Consider the following 22,565-nt stretch of genomic DNA (forward strand, 5'->3'; position numbering starts at 1 on the left):
CCATTATATTTCTTTCGCAGTCTTTCTTTGACTTTTTCTGCGAATAAATACGATAGACCAGCTATAAATTTCTCTTTCCAGTGGTCTAGTTGACAATCTTCCATTATTAGTAATCTTGAGAAAAATACATCTTTATACCATTTATAATGAGATAGGGTAGGACAGCGTAAATTGGATAGCAGATCTTCTGATCTTGCTGCTAATAATGCTGTACTGCCTACAAAGTGTAAAGTAATGGTATATATTAGAGTGTTGACAGCATCACTCTCTGTATAAATTATTTCTTGGTTTTATTCATTTCTAGCGGTCCATTGTCTAGTATTTGTGAGGATTTTATTTTTAGTTTCATCATCTACATAGAAATCCCACCAACCTCGTAACCAGCTAGTAAATCCATTAACTATTGCTTTTGCAACCTCTTGATCAAGGTTGCCTGCCATTTTATTTGCAGAGGCATACATTGTCATATGTCGCATAACATCTAATATTTTTAATTCTGATAATCCATCTATTTGCCAGTTTACTATGGATCTGCCTGAGTATGATACTGCCTGTTGTATAGCATCTTCTTCCATTTGTATATCAACAGGTGTAGGTCTCTTGTGATATGGTAAAGCTGTTATTGGTTTCCAATTTTTTCCATAAGCTATCCTATTGAGATCTATAGGAGTAGAATTCATAAATGCATTTTCTTGATTTTGGATAGTATCTTCTATAATGGGTTCTCATATCAAATTTTGAAAGATACTAGCTTGAGCGACTCTATCAAGTAAATCTTTTTTATTAGGAATAGGGTATCTAATCCATTTTAAAACTTTATTTAAAGGTTTATAATTAATGACTAATCGAGGGACTCCTCGTTCTTTTTCAGCATTTTTATTTACATAAAAGGCTGCACAGCTCCAAGGTGAGGAGCATGGTCTTATGAGCTTTTTATTTTGGAGATCAGTAATCTCTTTGTGACACATATCTAATAAGATAGTATTCATCTGTATTGGTCTAGCTTTTGTAGGTATTTGTTTTTCATCAAATCCTTGTTCATATGGTAAAGTAATAGTATGTTTTTCTTCCCAAAAAGCATTAGGGTGTTCACTGCATATTGAAGTTTTTATATGATGTTGTATTGATTGGATTTTTTGTTGGATCGAAGGAGTTTGTATTTGTCCTTCAATAGACTTATATTTAATTTCTTGCTTTAAAGTATAAAGAAATCTTTCTTTATTTTGTAACTGACTTTTAACACTATTTAATTCTTTTACTTTTGGTTTTTGTATAAAATTAAAATGTATTGAAATATTCTGAATGGTTGAAGATATTCCTGTTTCATCTATGGTTAAAGGATATAGTAAAGTAAGGAATGGGACTCCAAGGATTACAGCTTGGCTTAGTCCTTTTACCATAATGAATGGTGTATCAATACATTGATAGTTCTTACAAACGGAAGCATTAGATAATTTGTATTTAATAAATAAACTACTTCTATCTGCTGTATTTAATATTTGAGTGGTTTTATCAAAGTATTTTGAAGGTACAAGTCCTTCATTGATACAATTCAGGTCAGCTCCAGAATCAATTAGAGCTGAAGTTTCAAAGCTATAATCTTTTGCAACAATAATCTTAACTTGGACAAACCATTTTTGTATTACTATTTTGTCTATTAAGTTGACAGAAGGAATAGTTACTATTTGTGGTTTAGCTTCTGAAGATTCAGGAATATCTTTTGGTTCATATGTCATCATTTGATCGAATTCTAGTTCATCTGTTTCTGAATCTTGTTGAGATAGTTGTTGTAATTCTAAGGATTTAATCCTATTTTTTAATTGAACTATTTCAGTTTTTATTTCTTTAATTTCTTTTTTGAGATCTGAAATTGTGGGTTCTTTTTGAGAAGTGTGTTGTTCACTTACTCTTTTCATTATTGAAGCAAAATTATACTCATCAGGAGATTTATTTATTGGAAGTGATTTTGCTTTATTTTTTGTGATAGAAATAAATTGGGTAATGACAGCTCTTTTTTCATCTGGATTACTAATTTTGTCAATAATGTCTAAGATGAAATTATCTCCTTGAGTGAGTGTCTGTACATTATGTGTTGGTATGGGGCAACTACAATCATTATCTGAACTGGATGAGTCTGTATTTGAAACATTAGTCGAACCAGAAGAGTCTGTCCACATAAGATCATCATCTTGGATTTGATCTATATGAGAATTTGTAGAAGTAGAGGACGAAGAGTCATAATTGATTATATTATATAATTTTGATTTTATTGTTTCATCTAAATGTAATGATTCTATTTTCTTTTATAATTTACATTGATGTTTATAATGTCCTACTTTACCACACTTATAACATACCGGTAGTTTTCTTTTTCCCTTTGTATTGGGGGAAAATTTATCCATTAGTTTTCTTTTAGATTTTTTATAATATTTTTTCTTATCTTTATTTTTAGATTTATATTTCTCCTTTTTATATTTTCTCTTTTTCTTATATAAATTGTCAAGCATATTTTTCTTATCAAGATAATAGCCGAATTGTTCGCAAAAGTCGCAAAGTTCTTTACGCTTAGTGATTTTTTGTTTATCTAATTGCCTTTTGAGTTTCATATCTGTACATAAGGCTAATCCCTCAGCACATATTTCTGCTGATAATTCTCCAAGTGTATAAGCTGAGTATATAATGATTCCATTATGTTTCTTTCGCAGTCTTTCTTTGACTTTTTCTGCGAATAAATATGGTTGACCAGCTATAAATTTCTCTTTCCAGGGGTCTAGCTGACAATCTTCCTTTATTAGTAATCTTGAGAAAAATACATCTTTATACCATTTATAATGAGATAGGGTAAGACAGCGTAAATTGGATAGCAGATCTTCTGATCTTGCTGCTAATAATGCTGTACTGCCTACAAAGTGTAAAGTAATGGTATATATTAGAGTGTTGACAGCATCACTCTCTATATAAATTATTTCTTGGTTTTGTTCATTTCTGGCGGTCCATTGTCTAGTATTTGTGAGGATTCTATTTTTAATTTCATCATCTACATAGAAATCCCACCAACCTCGTAACCAGCTAGTAAATCCATTAACTATTGCTTTTGCAACCTCTTAATCAGGGTTGCCTGCCATTTTATTTGCAGCGGCATACAATGTAAATAAAGTTTTAAAATGGATTAGATACCCTATTCCTAATAAAAAAGATTTACTTGATAGAGTCGCTCAAGCTAGTATCTTTTCAAAATTTGATATGAAATCTGGATATTGGAAATACAAATCCAAGAAAAAGATAGATATTAAACAACATTTAATGTCCCATTTGGACAATATAAATGGAAAGTTATACCATTTGGATTAAAGAACGCTCCATCAGAATTTCAAAAAATAATGAATGATGTGTTTAATGCCTATCATCATTTCATGATTGTTTATATTGATGATGTTTTAATATTCTCTGAATCTATAGGTCAACATATTAAACACATTAATACTTTTATACATGCTATCCAAAATGCTGGATTAGTTGTTTCAGCTAAAAAGATAACCTCATTTAAAACCAATATTAGATTCCTAGGTCATATGATCCACCATGGAACCATTATTCCTATAGATAGATCAATACAATTTGCTGATAAGTTCCCTGATCAAATACTTGATAAAAAGGAACTTCAAAGGTTCCTATGATGTTTAAATTATGTTAGTGATTTATATCCTAACCTTGCCTTAGATTCTAAACCTTTATATAATAGACTCAAAAAGAATCCTCCACTATAGACAAATATCCATACTCAAGCAGTACAAGTAATTAAACGCAAGGTAAAGACTCTAGAATGTCTATCCCTTCCTCATCCAACTGCTTTCAAAATTATAGAATGTGATGCTTCTGACAAAGGTTTAAGAGGCATTCTTAAACAAAAAATTGATTCTCAAGAACAATTACTTCGTTATACTTCTAAAGCTTAAAATCCCACTCAACTCAATTATTCTATGGTCAAGAAAGAACTCTTAGCCATAGTTCATTGTGTTTCTAAATTCCAAAGTGATATTTTAAATCAACATTTCTTAATACGCACTGAGTACAAAGCAACCAAAGATATTTTGCAAAAAGATGTTCAAAATTTTGTTTCAAAACAAATATTTGCCAGATGGCAGGCTATTTTGTCCGCCTTTGATTTTTCCATCAAACACCTCCCCGGGTCTTCCAATTCTCTTCCTGATTTTTTAACCCGTGATTTTTTGCAGGGGGGCAACACTGACTCTAACGACGATTCACCATTATCTTTTGCTTCACAGCCGTTCTGTTCGAGGAGAATCAGAACAATACTAATATTTTACTCTCACCTTTATCAAATCAAATGGGTTCTCGAGGCACTTCTCGCCGAGATAAACAACCCATGAGAAATATAATTCCATATGAAGGGGAACCCTCGCCTTTGGCAATACGTTCACATTCACACTCACCCATTCATCAAATCACCTATCCAGAAGCACATGCTTCTAATCCTATATATTCACCAGCCCAATCCAAGTCTGTCTCCATACCGAATACACCTAGATCTGCATATATCGAAAGAGCCTATCTTATGGATATTACCATAGATGAACAACATATCCATACAGATCCCATCAAACTTGCACCATTATATTTATTGAACCATCTCAACCCTACCAATGGGGTAAAAACCAGAGAATATTATGAAGCCATACTCATGGAAACAGGGTCCATCTCTGTAATCCATTAATACAGGCGATTATTCCTATATTCCTCGATTGGGGAAAACCATCTCTGTAAAATGGTGGGACATTTTCAAAATGGATCTCACCACCACCACACCAAAAAGAATACTCCAACAGACACCTAAATACCAGCAAAGCCCAAATACAGCCAATACCTCTTTTGACTTTCCAACCTACTTAAGAAATATGTTGCAAACCAATCCCAATGCATCCAAGGAAGAACTAGAAAAACAAATGAAAGAGATTTTTGCTGAGGCTGGAAGAAAACCAGTATCTTTCGAAGAAACTATACAGTCCTCCCCACTTCACACGAATAGATACCTTCAATTGAGTGAACCTGATCCAGAAGAAGAGACAGATCCAGAAGAAGACGATCCAGACGAATTCAGTCAACGACCGTGAACAGAAAAAGTCTCTACCAACAACAGCAATACCAATAATCCAATAATCCAAAAGAGGAACAGTCTCCACCGATAAAGATCCATAAGAGACAAAGGCCAGCTGACAGAAAACGACAAAAGACTGTTTCAAGATTCGAAGCACTGTACCCACTATCATATACGACAAGAAGACACTTTAGCCACGTCTCCGACAAGAAGCACTGTACCAAGATGCGCTTACTGTAGCCACTTGGGAAACAAACAAATAGAGCACTGTACATAATGCTTTTCTGTTTTGTCTTTTCTCTTTTCTTTTGTCTCTTTCCTTTTTGCTGAACCACTTTTTACTTCACGACAAAGGAATTCCTTCTTTATTTTGATTCCCTTCCTTTTGACGTGTCACCTTGCTTTGTCTCCAAGCAACCTCCTTCGCCTATAAAACGGGAAGACCTCTTCTCATTTCATCAAGGTCGAACTCAGCAACCTCAACCATCCTCTTCGCTGCCTTCTCTCTCTGAGACTCTTCTACTCTTCTCTGAACTCTCTCTCTCTGAGACTTCTCTCTCTCTTTGAGAGTTCTCTCTTTGAAATCTCTCTCTGAGTCTATTCTACCTCTCTTCTGAGTTCGAAATATTGCATCAAACATCAGAGCTATCCTGACCTTCATAGCTCATCATATTCTAAGCATATGAGCAGGTTTTATCCTTCACCTTTCTTTCTATATCCATTATGTGTGACTGCAATCTAAAATCTCTCCCTTCATACTGTCCACAACACTGGAAACTGTTTTCCAGTTATTGTATTTGTACACAATAAGTTTCAGATTTCTATATTGTCTTTTCTTTTCTTTAAAAGTTTGTAATAGTTCAGTTGCTCTATTGTTGTAAACATTATACATTTGCTATAAAAAGTTGTTCTATCAGTTTATATCATGCTGTGCATAAAATGCAGTTTAAAATTTTATTCAGTATAAAGATTGGCGAGTTATCTTATGCTCAATGGTTTGTAATTGATATCTCTATTATCCCTTTATTTTGCATACTCCTTTTTATCCTTAACTATTACAAAATCCTACAAAAATTGGGTTAAATACAATAGCATCTTATTTACATATTTATTCTAGCCTAAATCAGTCTGGCTACAAACATATGTTGGCTACAAACACATGTTATATACTTCTAATAACATCATCTTCTGAATTGATTAAATTAAGAATCAAACAATAGGCCTACAATAGGACTGGGACTGTAGATCCTAGGCGTTTTGGTATCAGAGCCAAACAGTAAAACTAAAACAGTAGAACTGTCTAACAGTGGAACTGTGTAAACAGTTAGACTGATAAAACAGAAATATTATTCTTTAACAAGTAAAACTATAAGTAAAAGATAAAAGTTACATCTTTACTAAAGAAACCAAGTTAAATTTACATCCAAGAAAGTTGGTAGGAGAGTTAAGACAAGAGACAAGGGAAAGTCTATTGCAAAGTACCGCCAAGGCCAGGAAGAGCCGCTTAGGGAAAACGCTGGACCCCTGAATGTCCAGATTGTCATTATCCGTGACCTAAAGATGGCAAATTTAATTAGTAATCTTACAAGTAAGAATGAAACTTCATCTCAAACACTTAGAGTAAAAAACAAGGAACAAATTATCATAAATGACATTGAAAAAAATATTCAAAATTGGAATATTCCTAAGGTACCAATACATGACATTTACCATAAGGGATCATTTAATATCAAGATGGGATATGCCATCAAAATAGTAGAAGAAAGTTTATCTGTCACACAAAATCAAGAAGACTTTAAACTACTATCAAGAAAAGCTATTGAAAAACATAAAGAAAATAATTACAAATATTTACACATTGGCCTTATACAAATAGTAGTAAAACCTTTGAACCGACTAGGGTTAAACACTTCTGTGCTTGTATGCCTAAGAGATAAAAGACACAATATCTTCACAGACTCGCTCCTAGGTATGGTTGAATCCAGCCTTTGTAGTGGTCCAATATATTTTAATTGTTTTCCAAATTTTCAGTTTCTTTAACTGATCCGAATATTCTAGATATACTAACAATAAATTTAAAAACTCATGGTTTTAATATGATCCATGGTTCTCAAAATCTAACAATAGTATACAGAATATATTACAAAGTCATGAATACTTTATGTCCAAATATCATGAAAATTGATCAAAAAGATCAAACCATATTATTCCAAACAAATATGGAAAAATCCAATATGATTGTACCTAAAACAATTAAGTGGTCGGATATTATCCTCCCACAGTCATGGACATTACAACATGCAAATCAGCCCCAAGAATTACCAAAAAATAATATTCCAAGTCAAATAATTGAACATCCAGATGGTAATATTGAAATAAAATTTCAACAATTACAAGTACAGGATGATATCAATATTAATAGAAAAAGGAATATAAAAAATAAAATACCAAGTAGAAAATCTTATTCTACTAATCCTGATGTTATAATACTACCTCCTCCTACCCAATCTTCTTCATCCATACAATCAATACCACAGTCAGATTTACAATTCCAAGGAATAAGGAGAACAACCGATCATATTGTTATTCCTACCTATACTCCTTAATCAAGTATAGCAAATACTCCTGAACTTAGTATAGAAGATTTTCAAATATTAACTTTGCAAATCGATACCAAAACGCCCAGGATCTACAGTCCCAGTCCTACTGTAGGCCTATTGTTTGATTCTTAATTTAATCAATTCAGAAGATGAAGTTATCAGAAGTATATAACATGTGTTTGTAGCCAACATATGTTTGTAGCCAGACTGATTTAGGCTAGAATAAATATGTAAATAAAATGCTATTGTATTTAACAAATTCTTGTAGGATTTTGTAATAGTTAAGGATAAAAAGGAGTATGCAAAATAAAGGGATAATAGAGATATCAATTACAAACCATTGAGCATAAGATAACTCGCCAATCTTTATATTGAATAAAATTTTCAACTGCATTTTATGCACAGCATGATATAAACTGATAGAACAACTTTTTATAGCAAATGCATAATGTTTACAACAATAGAGCAACTGAACTATTACAAACTTTTAAAGAAAAGAAAAGACAATATAGAAATCTGAAACTTACTGTGTACAAATACAATAACTGAAAAACAGTTTCCAGTGTTGTGGACAGTATGAAGGGAGAGATTTTAGATTGCAGTCACACATAATGGACATAGAAAGAAAGGTGAAGGATAAAACCTGATCATATGCTTAGAATATGAAGAGCTATGAAGGTCAGGATAGCTCTGATGTTTGATGCAATATTCCGAACACAGAAGAGAGGTAGAATAGACTCAGAGAGAGATTTCAGAGAGAGAACTCTCAAAGAGAGAGAACTCAGAGAGAGAAGTCTCAGAGCGAGAGAGTTCAGAGCAGAGTAGAAGAGTCTCAGAGAGAGAAGGCAGCGAAGAGGATGGTTGAGGTTGCTGAGTTCGACCTTGATGAAATGAGAAGAGGTCTTCTCGTTTTATAGGCGAAGGAGGTTGCTTGGAGACGAAGCAAGGTGACACGTCAAAAGGAAGGGAATCAAAATAAAGAAAGAATTCCTTTGTCGTGAAGTAAAAAGTGGTTCAGCAAAAAGGAAAGAGACAAAAGAAAATAGAAAAGACAAAACAGAAAAGCATTATGTACAGTGCTCTATTTGTTTGTTTCCCAAGTGGCTACAGTAAGCGCATCTTGGTACAGTGCTTCTTGTCGGAGATGTGGCTAAAGTGTCTTCTTGTCGTATATGATAGTGGGTACAGTGCTTCGAATCTTGAAACAGTCTTTTGTCGTTTTCTGTCGGCTGGCCTTTGTCTCTTATGGATCTTTATCGCTGGAGACTGTTCCTCTTTTGGATTATTGGATTATTGGTATTGCTGTTGTTGGTAGAGACTTTTTCTGTTCACGGTCGTTGATTGAATTTGTCTGGATCCTCTTCTTTTGGATCTGACTCTTCTTTTGGATCAGGTTCACTCAATTGAAGGTATCTATTGGTGTGAAGTGGGGAGGACTGTACAGTTTCTTCGAAAGATACTGGTTTTCTTCCAGCCTCAGCAAAAATCTCTTTCATTTGTTTTTCTAGTTCTTTCTTGGATGCATTGGGATTAGTTTGCAACATATTTCTTAAGTAGGTTGGAAAGTCAAAGGAGGTATTGGCTGTATTTGGGCTTTGCTGATATTTAGGTGTCTGTTGGGGTATTCTTTTTGGTGTGGTGGTGGTGAGATCCATTTTGAAAATGTCCCACCATTTTACAGAAATGGTTTTCCCCAATCGAGGAATATAGGTATAATCGGCTGTATTATTGACTGATATAGTATAGTCCCATTTCCTGATCCATGGGATTTGATATAATGCCATGAAATATAGGTGCGTTTCAATTGTATTGTCACTATTATTGTATTGCACAAATTGTTCCTGCATGGTTTTGAAAACAAGAGGTAAAACTAAAGATGTTGATCCCCACACCAAGAACCAATTTTGAAACCATGTGGGGAATCTTTCGAAAACAAGTAGCCGGAACTGAAGGTACCAGCTGTGTGTGTTATTTGGATTTTGATAATAAAAGAATTTATGCCAGGCTTCTATGTATTCGGCATATTTATAATATTTATACGAGAAATCTGGATTGTGCAATTTCTTTCCCTGGGTGTGATTGCAACCCCACTCGTCATAGGAAAGTAACTTTTTTATTTGAACCTTGGAATAAGCAATTATTCTGGTATTCTGCTGGTAATAATGGACTACAGAGATGAACCCAATTTCCATGAGTATGGCTTCATAATATTCTCTGGTTTTTACCCCATTGGTAGGGTTGAAATGGTTCAATAAATATAATGGTGCAAGTTTGATGGGATCTGTATGGATATGTTGTTCATCTATGGTAATATCCATAAGATAGGCTCTTTCGATATATGCAGATCTAGGTGTATTCGGTATGGAGGCAGACTTGGATTGGGCTGGTGAATATATAGGATTAGAAGCATGTGCTTCTGGATAGGTGATTTGATGAATGGGTGAGTGTGAAGGTGAACGTATTGCCAAAGGCGAGGGTTCCTCTTCATATGGAATTATATTTCTCATGGGTTGTTTATCTCGGCGAGAAGTGCCTCGAGAACCCATTTGATTTGATAAAGGTGAGAGTAAAATATTAGTATTAATCTTATTCTCCTCGAACAGCTGTAAAGCAAGGGATAATGATGAATCGTCGTTGGAGTCAATGTTGCCCCCTGCAAAAATTCACGGGTTAAAAAATCAGAAAGAGGATTGGAAGACCCGGGAAGGTGTTCTATGTCATGATATTTGGAATATAATCAATTATGTAGGAATCTTACAAGTAAGAATCCATCTTTTGCAACAATAATCTTAACTTGGACAAACCATTTTTGTATTACTATTTTGTCTATTAAGTTGACAGAAGGAATAGTTACTATTTGTGGTTTAGCTTCTGAAGATTCAGGAATATCTGATGATGGATTTGGTTCATATGTCATCATTTGATCGAATTCTATTTCATCTGTTTCTGAATCTTGTTGAGATAGTTGTTGTAATTCTAAAGATTTAATCCTATTTTTTAATTGAACTATTTCAGTTTTTATTTCTTTAATTTCTTTTTTGAGATCTGAAATTATGGGTTCTTTTTTAGAAGTGTGTTGTTCACTTACTCTTTTCATTATTGAAGCAAAATTATACTCATCAGGAGATTTATTTATTGGAAGTGATTTTGCTTTATTTTTTGTGATAGAAATAAATTGGGTAATGACAGCTCTTTTTTCATCTGGACTACTAATTTTGTCAATAATGTCTAAGATGAAATTATCTTCTTGAGTGAGTGTCTGTACATTATGTGTTGGTATGGCGCAACTACAATCATTATCTGAACTGGATGAGTCTGTATTTGAAACATTAGTGGAACTAGAAGAGTCTGTCCACATAAGATCATCATCTTGGATTTGATCTATATGAGAATTTGTAGAAGTAGAGGACGAAGTGTCATAATTGGTTATATTATATAATTTTGATTTTATTGTTTCATCTAAATGTAATGATTTTATTTTCTTTTATAATTTACATTGATGTTTATAATGTCCTACTTTACCACACTTATAACATACTGGTAGTTTTCTTTTTCCCTTGGTATTGGGGAAAAATTTATCCATTAGTTTTCTTTTAGATTTTTTATAATATTTTTTCTTATTTTTATTTTTAGATTTATATTTCTCCTTTTTATATTTTCTCTTTTTCTTATATAAATTGTCAGGCATATTTTTCTTATCAAGATAATAGCCGAATTGTTCGCAAAAGTCACCAAGTTCTTTACGCTTAGTGATTTTTGTGTATCTAATTGCCTTTTGAATTTCATATCTGTGCATAAGGCTAATACCTCAACACATATTTCTGCTGATAATTCTCCAAGTGTATAAGCTGAGTATATAATGATTCCATTATGTTTCTTTCGCAGTCTTTCTATGACTTTTTCTGCGAATAAATATGGTAGACCAACTATAAATTTCTCTTTCCAGTGGTCTAGCTGACAATTTTCCCTTATTAGTAATCTTGAGAAAAATACATCTTTATACCATTTATAATGAGATAGGGTAGGACAGTGTAAATTGGATAGCAAATCTTCTGATCTTGCTGCTAATAATGATGTACTGCATACAAAGTGTAAAGTAATGGTATATATTAGAGTGTTAACAGCATCACTCTCTGTATAAATTATTTCTTGGTTTTGTTCATTTTTGGCGGTCCATTGTCTAGTATTTGTGAGGATTCTATTTTTAGTTTTATCATCTACATAGAAATCCCACCAACCTCATAACCAGCCAGTAAATCCATTAACTATTGCTCTTGCAACCTCTTGATCAGGGTTGCCTGCCATTTTATTTGCAGAGGCATACATTGTCATATGTCACATAACATCTAATATTTTTAATTCTGATAATCCATCTATTTGCCAGTTTACTATGGATCTGCCTGAGTATGATACTGCCTGTTGTATAGCATCTTCTTCCATTTGTATATCAACAGGCGTAGGTCTCTTGTGATATGGTAAAGCTGTTATTGGATTCCAATATTTTCCATAAGCTATCCTATTGAGATCTATGGGAGTAGAATCCATAAATGCATTTTCTTGATTTTGGATAGTATCTTCTATAATGGGTTCTTTCTGGAGCATCATTGTTTCATGCTCAGGTAATTTTGCTTTTCCTTTATCAGAAGACTCAGGAAGTGAACTAATAATAGTTGGAGTAGGAATATCTATTTTGGGAGAAGGTATTCCTTTAATATCTAGCTGAGATAATTTTGATATTAATTGATCCATTAAGGATTTATTATTATCTCCAATATGGAATTTATTTTTATTTAATTCTGGAGGTGGTTTGAACAAAGCCGCCTTTGGTATAGGTGTAGCAGAAGGTTGTTTTGTGCAAACAAGTCTTTCTATTCTTTCTGCTTGTTTACTTAGAGATTGCATATATAAATTAGTATAATTATTCTGTTCCACAATATGAGGAATTAATTCCTGTTTCTTACCAATTTCCTTATGTAAGATTTTATATGGAGTGGCAATAATATCATATAGTGATTGTGGTTGTGCTGGCTCATCCTTAACTGGGATGGCTGCTTTCAGTATTATACCCTTCTCAGGTGGATGAGTATTAGCAGTGGTTGTTCCATCTGTACTGATATAAGTTTTCTCTTCCATTGTTTGAATATTATCAAATGAATGAATAGTAATATTATATTGAGTACATATTTCTCTTAACCATGTAAAGAATCCTTGGTTTAATCTTTCTTTTTTAAGAAATTTATTATATTTTTTATGCATTAATTATATGAGTCTAGGTTGAAATGTTTTTAAATACCATTCTCTAATAGGTTTATTTTCTTCAGATAAATAATCTTTTCTAATATATTCTTTATTAACTTTTCTCTGTTTCCTTTCTAATTTGGCTGCTAAATATGCTGCCATGTATTCGTCAGAATATTGATCATATGGATTGATTTTTTCTTTTATATCTTCTTTGATTTGCAAAGTTAATATTTGAAAATCTTCTATACTAGGTTCCGGAGTATTTGCTATACTTGATTCAGGAGTATAGGTAGGAATAACAATATGATCGGTTGTTCTCCTTATTCCTTGGAAATGTAAATCTGACTGTAGTATTGATTGTATGGATGAAGAAGATTGGGTAGGAGGAAATAGTATTATAACGTCAGGATTAGTAGAATAAGATTTTCTACTTGGTATTTTATTTTTTATATTCCTTTTTCTATTAATATTGACATCATCCTGTACTTGTAATTGTTGAAATTTTATTTCAATATTACCATCTGGATGTTCAATTATTTGATTTGGAATATGTTTTTTTGGTAATTCTTGGGGCTGATTTGCATGTTGTAATGCCCATGACTGTGGGATGATAATATCTGACCACTTAATTGTTTTAGGTACATTCATATTGGATTTTTCCATATTTGTTTGGAATAATATGGTTTGATCTTTTTGATCAATTTTCATGATATTTGGACATAAAGTATTCATGACTTTGTAATATATTCTGTATACTACTGTTAGATTTTTAGAACCATGGATCATATTAAAACCATGTGTTTTTAAATTTATTGTTAGTATATCTAGAATATTCGGATAAGTTAAAGAAACTGAAAAATTTGGAAAACCATTAAAATATATTGGACCACTACAAAGGCTGGATTCAACCATACCTAGGAGCGAGTCTGTGAAGATACTGTGTCTTGTATCTCTTAGGCATACAAGCACAGAAGTGTTTAACCCTAGTCGGGTCAAAGGTTTTACTGCTATCTGTATAAGGCCAATGTGTAAATATTTGTAATTATTTTCTTTATATTTGTCAATAACTTTTCTTGATAGTAATTGAAATTCTTGATTTTGTGTGACAGATAAACTTTCTTCTACTGTTTTGATGGCATATCCCATCTTGAATTTAAATGATCGCTTATGGTAAATGTCATATATTGGTACCTTAGGAATATTCCAATTTTGAATATTTTCTTCAATGTCATTTATGATAATTTGTTCCTTGTTTTTTACTCTAAGTGTTAAAGATAAAAGTTACATCTTTACTAAAGAAACCAAGTTAAATTTACAACCAAGAAAGTTGGTCCGAGAGTTAAGACAAGAGACAAGGGAAAGTCTATTGCAAAGTACCGCCAAGGCCAGGAAGAGCTGCTTACGGAAAACGCTGGACCCCTGAATGTCCAGATTGTCATTATCCGCAACCTAAGGATGGCAAATTTAATTAGGAATCTTACAAGTAAGAATGCAACTTCATCTCAAACACTTAGAGTAAAAAACAAGAAACAAATTATCATAAATGACATTGAAAAAAATATTCAAAATTGGAATATTCCTAAGGTACCAATACATGACATTTACCATAAGGGATCATTTAAATTCAAGATGGGATATGCCATCAAAACAGTAGAAGAAAGTTTATCTGTTATACAAAATCAAGAAGACTTTCAACTACTATCAAGAAAATTTATTGAAAAACATAAAGAAAATAATTACAAATATTTACACATTGGTCTTATACAAATAACAGTAAGACCTTTGACCCGACTAGGGTTAAACACTTATGTGCTTGTATGCCTAAGAGATAAAAGACACAATATCTTCACAAACTCGCTCCTAGGTATGGTTGAATCCAGCCTTTGTAGTGGTCCAATATATTTTAATTGTTTTCCAAATTTTTCAGTTTCTTTAACTGATCCGAATATTCTAGATATATTAACAATAAATTTAAAAACTCATGGTTTTAATATGATCCATGGTTCTCAAAATCTAGCAATAGTATATAGAATATATTACAAAGTCATGAATACTTTATATCTAAATATCATGAAAATTAATCAAAAAGATCAAACCATATTATTCCAAACAAATATGGAAAAATCCAATATGATTGTACCTAAAACAATTAAGTGGTCAGATATTATCCTCCCACAGTCATGGGCATTACAACATGCAAATTAGCCCCAAGAATTATCAAAAAATAATATTCTAAATCAAATAATTGAACATCCACATAGTAATATTGAAATAAAATTTCAACAATTACAAGTACTTGATGATATCAATATTAATAGAAAAAGGAATATAAAAAATAAAATACCAAGTAGAAAATCTTATTCTATTAATCCTGATGTTATAATACTACCTCCTCCTACCCAATCTTCTTCATCCATACAATCAATACCACAGTAAGATTTACAATTCGAAGGAATAAGGAGAACAACCGATCAAATTGTTATTCCTACTTATACTCTTGAATCAAGTATAGCAAATACTCCTGAACCTAGTACAGAAGATTTTCAAATATTAACTTTGCAAATCGAAGAAGAAATAGAAGAAAAAATCAATCCATATGATCAATATTCTGACGAATACATGGCAGCATATTTAGCAGCCAAATTAGAAAGGAAATAGAGAAAAGTTAATAAAGAATATATTAGAAAAGATTATTTATCTGAAGAAAATAAACTTATTAGATAATGGTATTTAAAAACATTTCAACCTAGACTTATAGAATTGATGCATAAAAATTATAATAAATTTCTTAAAAAAGAAAGATTAAACCAAGGATTCTTTACATGGTTAAGAGAAATATGTACTCAATATAATATTACTATTCCTTCATTTGATAATATTCAAAGATTAGAAGAGAACTTATATCAGTACAGATGGAACAACCACTGCTAATACTCATCCACCAGAGAAGAGTATAATACTGAAAGCAGCCATCCCAGTTAAGGATGAGCCAGCACAACCACAATCACTATATGATATTATTGCCACTCCATATAAAATCTTACCTAAGGAAATTGGTAAGAAGCAGGAATTAATTCCTCATATTGTAGAACAGAATAATTATACTAATTTATATATGCAATCTCTAGGTAAACAAGCAGAAAGAATAGAAAGACTTGTTTCTACAAAACAATCTTCTGCTACATCTATACCAAAGGCAGTTTTGTTCAAACTACCTCCAGAATTAAATAAAAATAAATTCCATATTGGAGATAATAATAAATCCTTAATGGATCAATTTATATCAAAATTATCTCAGCTAGATATTAAAGGAATACCTTCTCCCAAAATAGATATTCCTACTCCAACTATTATTAGTTCATTTCCTGAGTCTTCTGATAAAGGAAAAGCAAAATTACCTGAGCATGAAACAATGATACTCCAGGAAGAACCCATTATAGAAGATACTATCCAAAATCAAGAAAATGCATTTATGGATTCTACTCCCATAAATCTCAATAGGATAGCTTATGGAAAAAATTGGAAACCAATAACAGCTTTACCATATCACAAGAGACCTACACCTGTTGATATACAAATGGAAGAAGATGCTATACAATAGGCAGTATCATACTCAGGTAGATCCATAATAAACTGGCAAATAGATGGATTATAAGAATTAAAAATATTAGATGTTATGCGACATATGACAATGCATGCCTCTGCAAATAAAATGGCAGGCAACCCTAATCAAGAGGTTGCAAAAGCAATAGTTAATGGATTTACTGGCTGGTTACGAGGTTGGTGGGATTTCTATGTAGATGATAAAACTAAAAATAGAATCCTCACAAATACTAGACAATGGACCGTCAGAAATGAACAAAACCAAGAAATAATTTATACAGAGAATGATGCTGTCAACACTCTAATATATACCATTACTTTACACTTTGTAGGCAGTACATTATTATTAACAGCAAGATCAGACGATCTGCTATCCAATTTACGTTGTCCTACCCTATCTCATTATAAATGGTATAAAGATGTATTTTTCTCAAGATTACTAATAAGGGAAGATTGTCAGCTAGACCATTGGAAAGAGAAATTTATAGCTGGTCTACCATATTTATTCACAGAAAAAGTCAAAGAAAGACTGCGAAAGAAACATAATGGAATCATTATATACTCAGCTTATACACTTGGAGAATTAACAGCAGAAATATGTGCTGAGGGATTAGCCTTATGCACAGATATGAAACTCAAAAGGCAATTAGATAAACAAAAAATCACTAAGCGTAAAGAACTTGGTGACTTTTGCGAACAATTCGACTATTATCTTGATAAGAAAAATATGCTTGACAATTTATATAAGAAAAAGAGAAAATATAAAAAGGAGAAATATAAATCTAAAAATAAAAATAAGAAAAAATATTATAAAAAATCTAAAAGAAAACTAATGGATAAATTTTCCCCCAATACAAAGGGAAAAAAAAAACTACCAGTATGTTATAAGTGTGGTAAAGTAGGACATTATAAACATCAATGTAAATTAAAAAAGAAAATAGAATCATTATATTTAGATGAAACAATAAAATCAAAATTATATAATATAATCAATTATGACTCTTCGTCCTCTACTTCTACTAATTCTCATAAAGATCAAATGTAAGATGATGATCTTATGTGAATAGACTCTTCTGGTTCCACTAATGTTTCAAATACAGACTCATCCAGTTCAGATAATGCTTATAGTTGCCCCATACCAACACATAATGTACAGACACTCACTCAAGAAGATAATTTCATCTTAGACATTATTGACAAAATTAGTAATCCAGATGAAAAAAGAGCTGTCATTACCCAAAAAATAAAGCAAAATCACTTCCAATAAATAAATCTCCTGATGAGAATAATTTTGCTTCAATAATGAAAAGAGTAAGTGAACAACACACTTCTCAAAAAGAACCCACAATTTCAGATCTCAAAAAAGAAATTAAAGAAATAAAAACTGAAATAGTTCAATTAAAAAATAGGATTAAATCCTCAGAATTACAACAACTATCTCAACAAGATTCAGAAACAGATGAAATAGAATTCGATCAAATGATGACATATGAACCAAATCCATCATCAGATATTCCTGAATCTTCAGAAGCTAAACCACAAATAGTAACTATTCCTTCTGTCAACTTAATAGACAAAATAGTAATACAAAAATGGTTTGTCCAAGTTAAGATTATTGTTGCAAAAGATTATAGCTTTGAAACTTCAGCTCTAATTGATTCTGGAGCTGACCTGAATTGTATCAATGAAGGACTTGTATTTTCAAAATACTTTGATAAAACCACTCAAATATTAAATACAGCAAATGGAAGTAGATTATTTATTAAATACAAATTATCTAATGCTTCCGTTGGTAACAACTATCAATGTATTGATACAGCATTCATTATGGTAAAAGGAATAAGCCAAGCTGTAATCCTTGGAGTCTCATTCCTTACTTTACTATATCCTTTAACCATAGATGAAACAGGAATATCTTCAACCATTCAGAATATTCCAATACATTTTAATTTTATACAAAAACCAAAAGTAAAAGAATTAAATAGTGTTAAAAGTCAATTACAAAATAAAGAAAGATTTCTTTATACTTTAAAGCAAGAAATTAAATATAAGTCTATTGAAGGACAAATACAAACTCCTTCGATTCAACCAAAAATCCAATCAATACAACATCATATAGAAACTTCAATATGCAGTGAACACCCTAATGCTTTTTGGGAAAGGAAAAAACATACGATTACTTTACCATAGGAACAAGAATTTGATGAAAAACAAATACCTACAAAAGCTAGACCAATACAGATGAATATTATCTTATTAGATATGTGTCGCAAAGAGATTACTGGTCTCCAAAATAAAAAGCTCATAAGACCAAGCTCCTCACTTTGGAGCTGTGCAGCCTTTTATGTAAATAAAAATGCTGAAAAATAACGAGGAGTCCCTCGATTTGTCATTAATTATAAACCTTTAAATAAAGTTTTAAAATGGATTAGATACCTTATTCCTAATAAAAAAGATTTACTTGATAAAGTCGCTTAAGCTAATATCTTTTCAAAATTTGATATGAAATCTGGATATTGGCAAATACAAATCCAAGAAAAAGATAAATATAAAACAGCATTTAATGTCCCATTTGGACAATATGAATGGAACGTTATGCCATTTGGATTAAAGAACACTCCATCAGAATTCCAAAAAATAATGAATGATGTGTTTAATGCCTATCATCATTTCATGATTGTTTATATTGATGATGTTTTAATATTCTCTGAATCTATAGATCAACATATTAAACACATTAATACTTTTATACATGCTATCCAAAATGTTGGATTAGTTGTTTCAGCTAAAAAGATAACCTTATTTAAAACTAATATTAGATTCCTAGGTCATATGATCTACCATGGAACCATTATTCCTATAGATAGATCAATACAATTTGCTGATAAGTTCCCTGATCAAATACTTGATAAAAAGGAACTTCAAAGGTTCTTAGGATATTTAAATTATGTTAGTGATTTCTATCATAACCTTGCCTTAGATTTTAAACCTTTATATGATAAACTCAAAAAGAATCCTCCACCATGGACAAATATCCATACTCAAGCAGTACAGGTAATTAAACGCAAGGTAAAGACTCTAGAATGTATATCCCTTCCTCATCCAACTGCTTTCAAAATTATAGAATGTGATGCTTCTGACAAAGGTTTAAGAGGCATTCTTAAACAAAAAATTGATTCTCAAGAACAATTACTTCGTTAAACGTCAAAAGCTTGAAATCCCACTCAACTCAATTATTCCATGGTCAAGAAAGAACTCTTAGCCATAGTTCATTGTGTTTCTAAATTCCAAAGTGATATTTTAAATCGACATTTCTTAATACGCACTGACTGCAAAGCAGCCAAAGATATTTTGCAAAAAGATGTTCAAAATTTGGTTTCAAAACAAATATTTGCTCGATGGCAGACTATTTTGTCTGCCTTTGATTTTTCCATCGAACACCTTCCCGGGTCTTCCAATTCTCTTCCTAATTTTTTAACCCGTGAATTTTTGCAAGGGGGCAACACTGACTCCAACGACGATTCACCATTATCCCTTGCTTTACAGCTGTTCGAGGAGAATAAGAACAATACTAATATTTTACTATCACCTTTATCAAATCCAATGGGTTCTCGAGGCACTTCTCGCCGAGATAAACAACCCATGAGAAATATAATTCCATATGAAGGGGAACCCTCGCCTTTGGCAATACGTTCACCTTCACACTCACCCATTCATCAAATCACCTATCCAGAAGCACATGCTTCTAATCCTATATATTCACCAGCCCAATCCAAGTCTGCCTCCATACCGAATACACCTAGATCTGCATATATCGAAAGAGCCTATCTTATGGATATTACCATAGATGAACAACATATCCATACAGATCCCATCAAACTTGCACCATTATATTTATTGAACCATCTCAACCCTACCAATGAGGTAAAAACCAGAGAATATTATGAAGCCATACTCATGGAAACAGGGTCCATCTCTGTAGTCCATTATTATCAACAGAATACCAGAATAATTGCTTATTCCAAAGTTCAAATAAAAAAGTTACTTTCCTATGACGAGTGGAGTTGCAATCCCGCCCAGAGAAAGAAATTGCACAACCCAGATTTCTCGTATAAATATTATAAATATGTCGAATACATAAAAGCCTAGCATAAATTCTTTTATTATCAAAATCCAAATAACACACACAGCTAGTACCTTCAATTCCGGCTACCTGTTTTCGAAAGATTCCCCACATGGTTTCAAAATTGGTTCTTGGTGTGGGGATCAACATCTTTGGTTTTACCTTCTGCTTTCAAAACCATGCAGGAACAATTTGTGCAATACAATAATAGTGACAATACAATTGACACTCACCTATATTTCATGGCATTATATCAAATCCCATGGATCATGAAATGGGAGTATACTATCTCAGTCAATAATACAGCCGATTATACATATATTCCTTGATTGGGGAAAACCATCTCTGTAAAATGGTGGGACATTTTCAAAATGGATCTCACTACCACCACACCAAAAATAATACCCCAACAGACACCTAAATACCAGCAAAGCCCAAATACAGCCAATACCTCTTTTGACTTTCCAACCTACTTAAGAAATATGTTGCAAACCAATCCCAATGCATCCAAGGAAGAACTAGAAAAACAAATGAAAGAGATTTTTGCTGAGGCTGAAAGAAAACCAGTATCTTCCGAAGAAACTGTACAGTCCTCCCCACTTCACACCAATAGATACCTTCAATTGAGTGAACCTGATCCAGAAGAAGAGACAGATCCAGAAGAAGACGATTCAGACGAATTCAGTCAACGATCGTGAACAGAAAAAGTCTCTACCAACAACAGCAATACCAATAATCCAATAATCCAAAAGACGAACAGTCTCCACCGACAAAGATCCATAAGAGACAAAGGCCAGCCGACAGAAAACAACAAAAGACTGTTTCAAGATTCGCAGCACTGTACCCACTATCATATACGACAAGAAGACACCATAGCCACGTCTCCGACAAGAAGCACTGTACCAAGATGCGCTTACTGTAGCCACTTGGGAAACAAACAAATAGACCACTGTACATAATGCTTTTCTGTTTTGTCTTTTCTCTTTTCTTTTGTCTCTTTCCTTTTTGCTGAACCACTTTTTACTTCACGACAAAGGAATTCCTTCTTTATTTTGATTCCCTTCCTTTTGACGTGTCACCTTGTTTCGTCTCCAAGCAACCTCCTTCGCCTATAAAACGGGAAGACCTCTTCTCATTTCATCAAGGTCGAACTCAGCAACCTCAACCATCCTCTTTGCTGCCTTCTCTCTCTGAGACTCTTCTACCCTTCTCTGAACTCTCTCTCTCTGAGACTTCTCTCTCTGAGTTCTCTCTCTCTTTGAGAGTTCTCTCTCTGAAATCTCTCTCTAAGTCTATTCTACCTCTCTTCTGAGTTCGTAATATTGCATCAAACATCAGAGCTATCCTGACCTTCATAGCTCATCATATTCTAAGCATATGATCAGGTTTTATCCTTCACCTTTCTTTCTATATCCATTATGTGTGACTGCAATCTAAAATCTCTCCCTTCATACTGTCCACAACACTGGAAACTGTTTTCCAGTTATTGTATTTGTACACAGTAAGTTTCAGATTTCTATATTGTCTTTTCTTTTCTTTAAAAGTTTGTAATAGTTCAGTTGCTCTATTGTTGTAAACATTATACATTTGCTATAAAAAGTTGTTCTATCAGTTTATATCATGCTGTGCATAAAATGCAGTTTAAAATTTTATTCAGTATAAAGATTGGCGAGTTATCTTATGCTCAATGGTTTGTAATTGATATCTCTATTATCCCTTTATTTTGCATACTCCTTTTTATCCTTAACTATTACAAAATCCTACAAGAATTTGTTAACATCTTATTTACATATTTATTTCAGCCTAAATCAGTCTGGCTACAAACATATGTTTGCTACAAACACATGTTATATACTTCTGATAACGTCATCTTCTAAATTGA

The 22,565-nt window shown here is 32.5% G+C and overlaps 1 protein-coding gene across 3 annotated transcripts in view; it reads right to left on the bottom strand.

Moving 5' to 3' along the window:
- Positions 1–6,283: 6,283 nt before the first annotated feature.
- Positions 6,284–22,565, bottom strand: part of LOC18446812 (disease resistance protein RPM1) — a 27,452-nt gene continuing 11,170 nt past the window's right edge. For all 3 annotated transcript variants that reach the window (XM_088861077.1, XM_088861066.1, XM_088861093.1), the window contains exon 3: positions 6,284–6,670. The gene's annotated coding sequence lies outside the window, so the exon portion shown is untranslated. The remainder of the gene's footprint in view (positions 6,671–22,565) is intronic.

This window comes from Amborella trichopoda, chromosome 1 (assembly GCF_054954075.1).
Source record: "Amborella trichopoda isolate Santa Cruz 75 chromosome 1, AtrichopodaSantaCruz75HAP2 v2.0, whole genome shotgun sequence".
In the NCBI taxonomy this organism is placed as follows: Eukaryota; Viridiplantae; Streptophyta; class Magnoliopsida; order Amborellales; family Amborellaceae; genus Amborella; species Amborella trichopoda.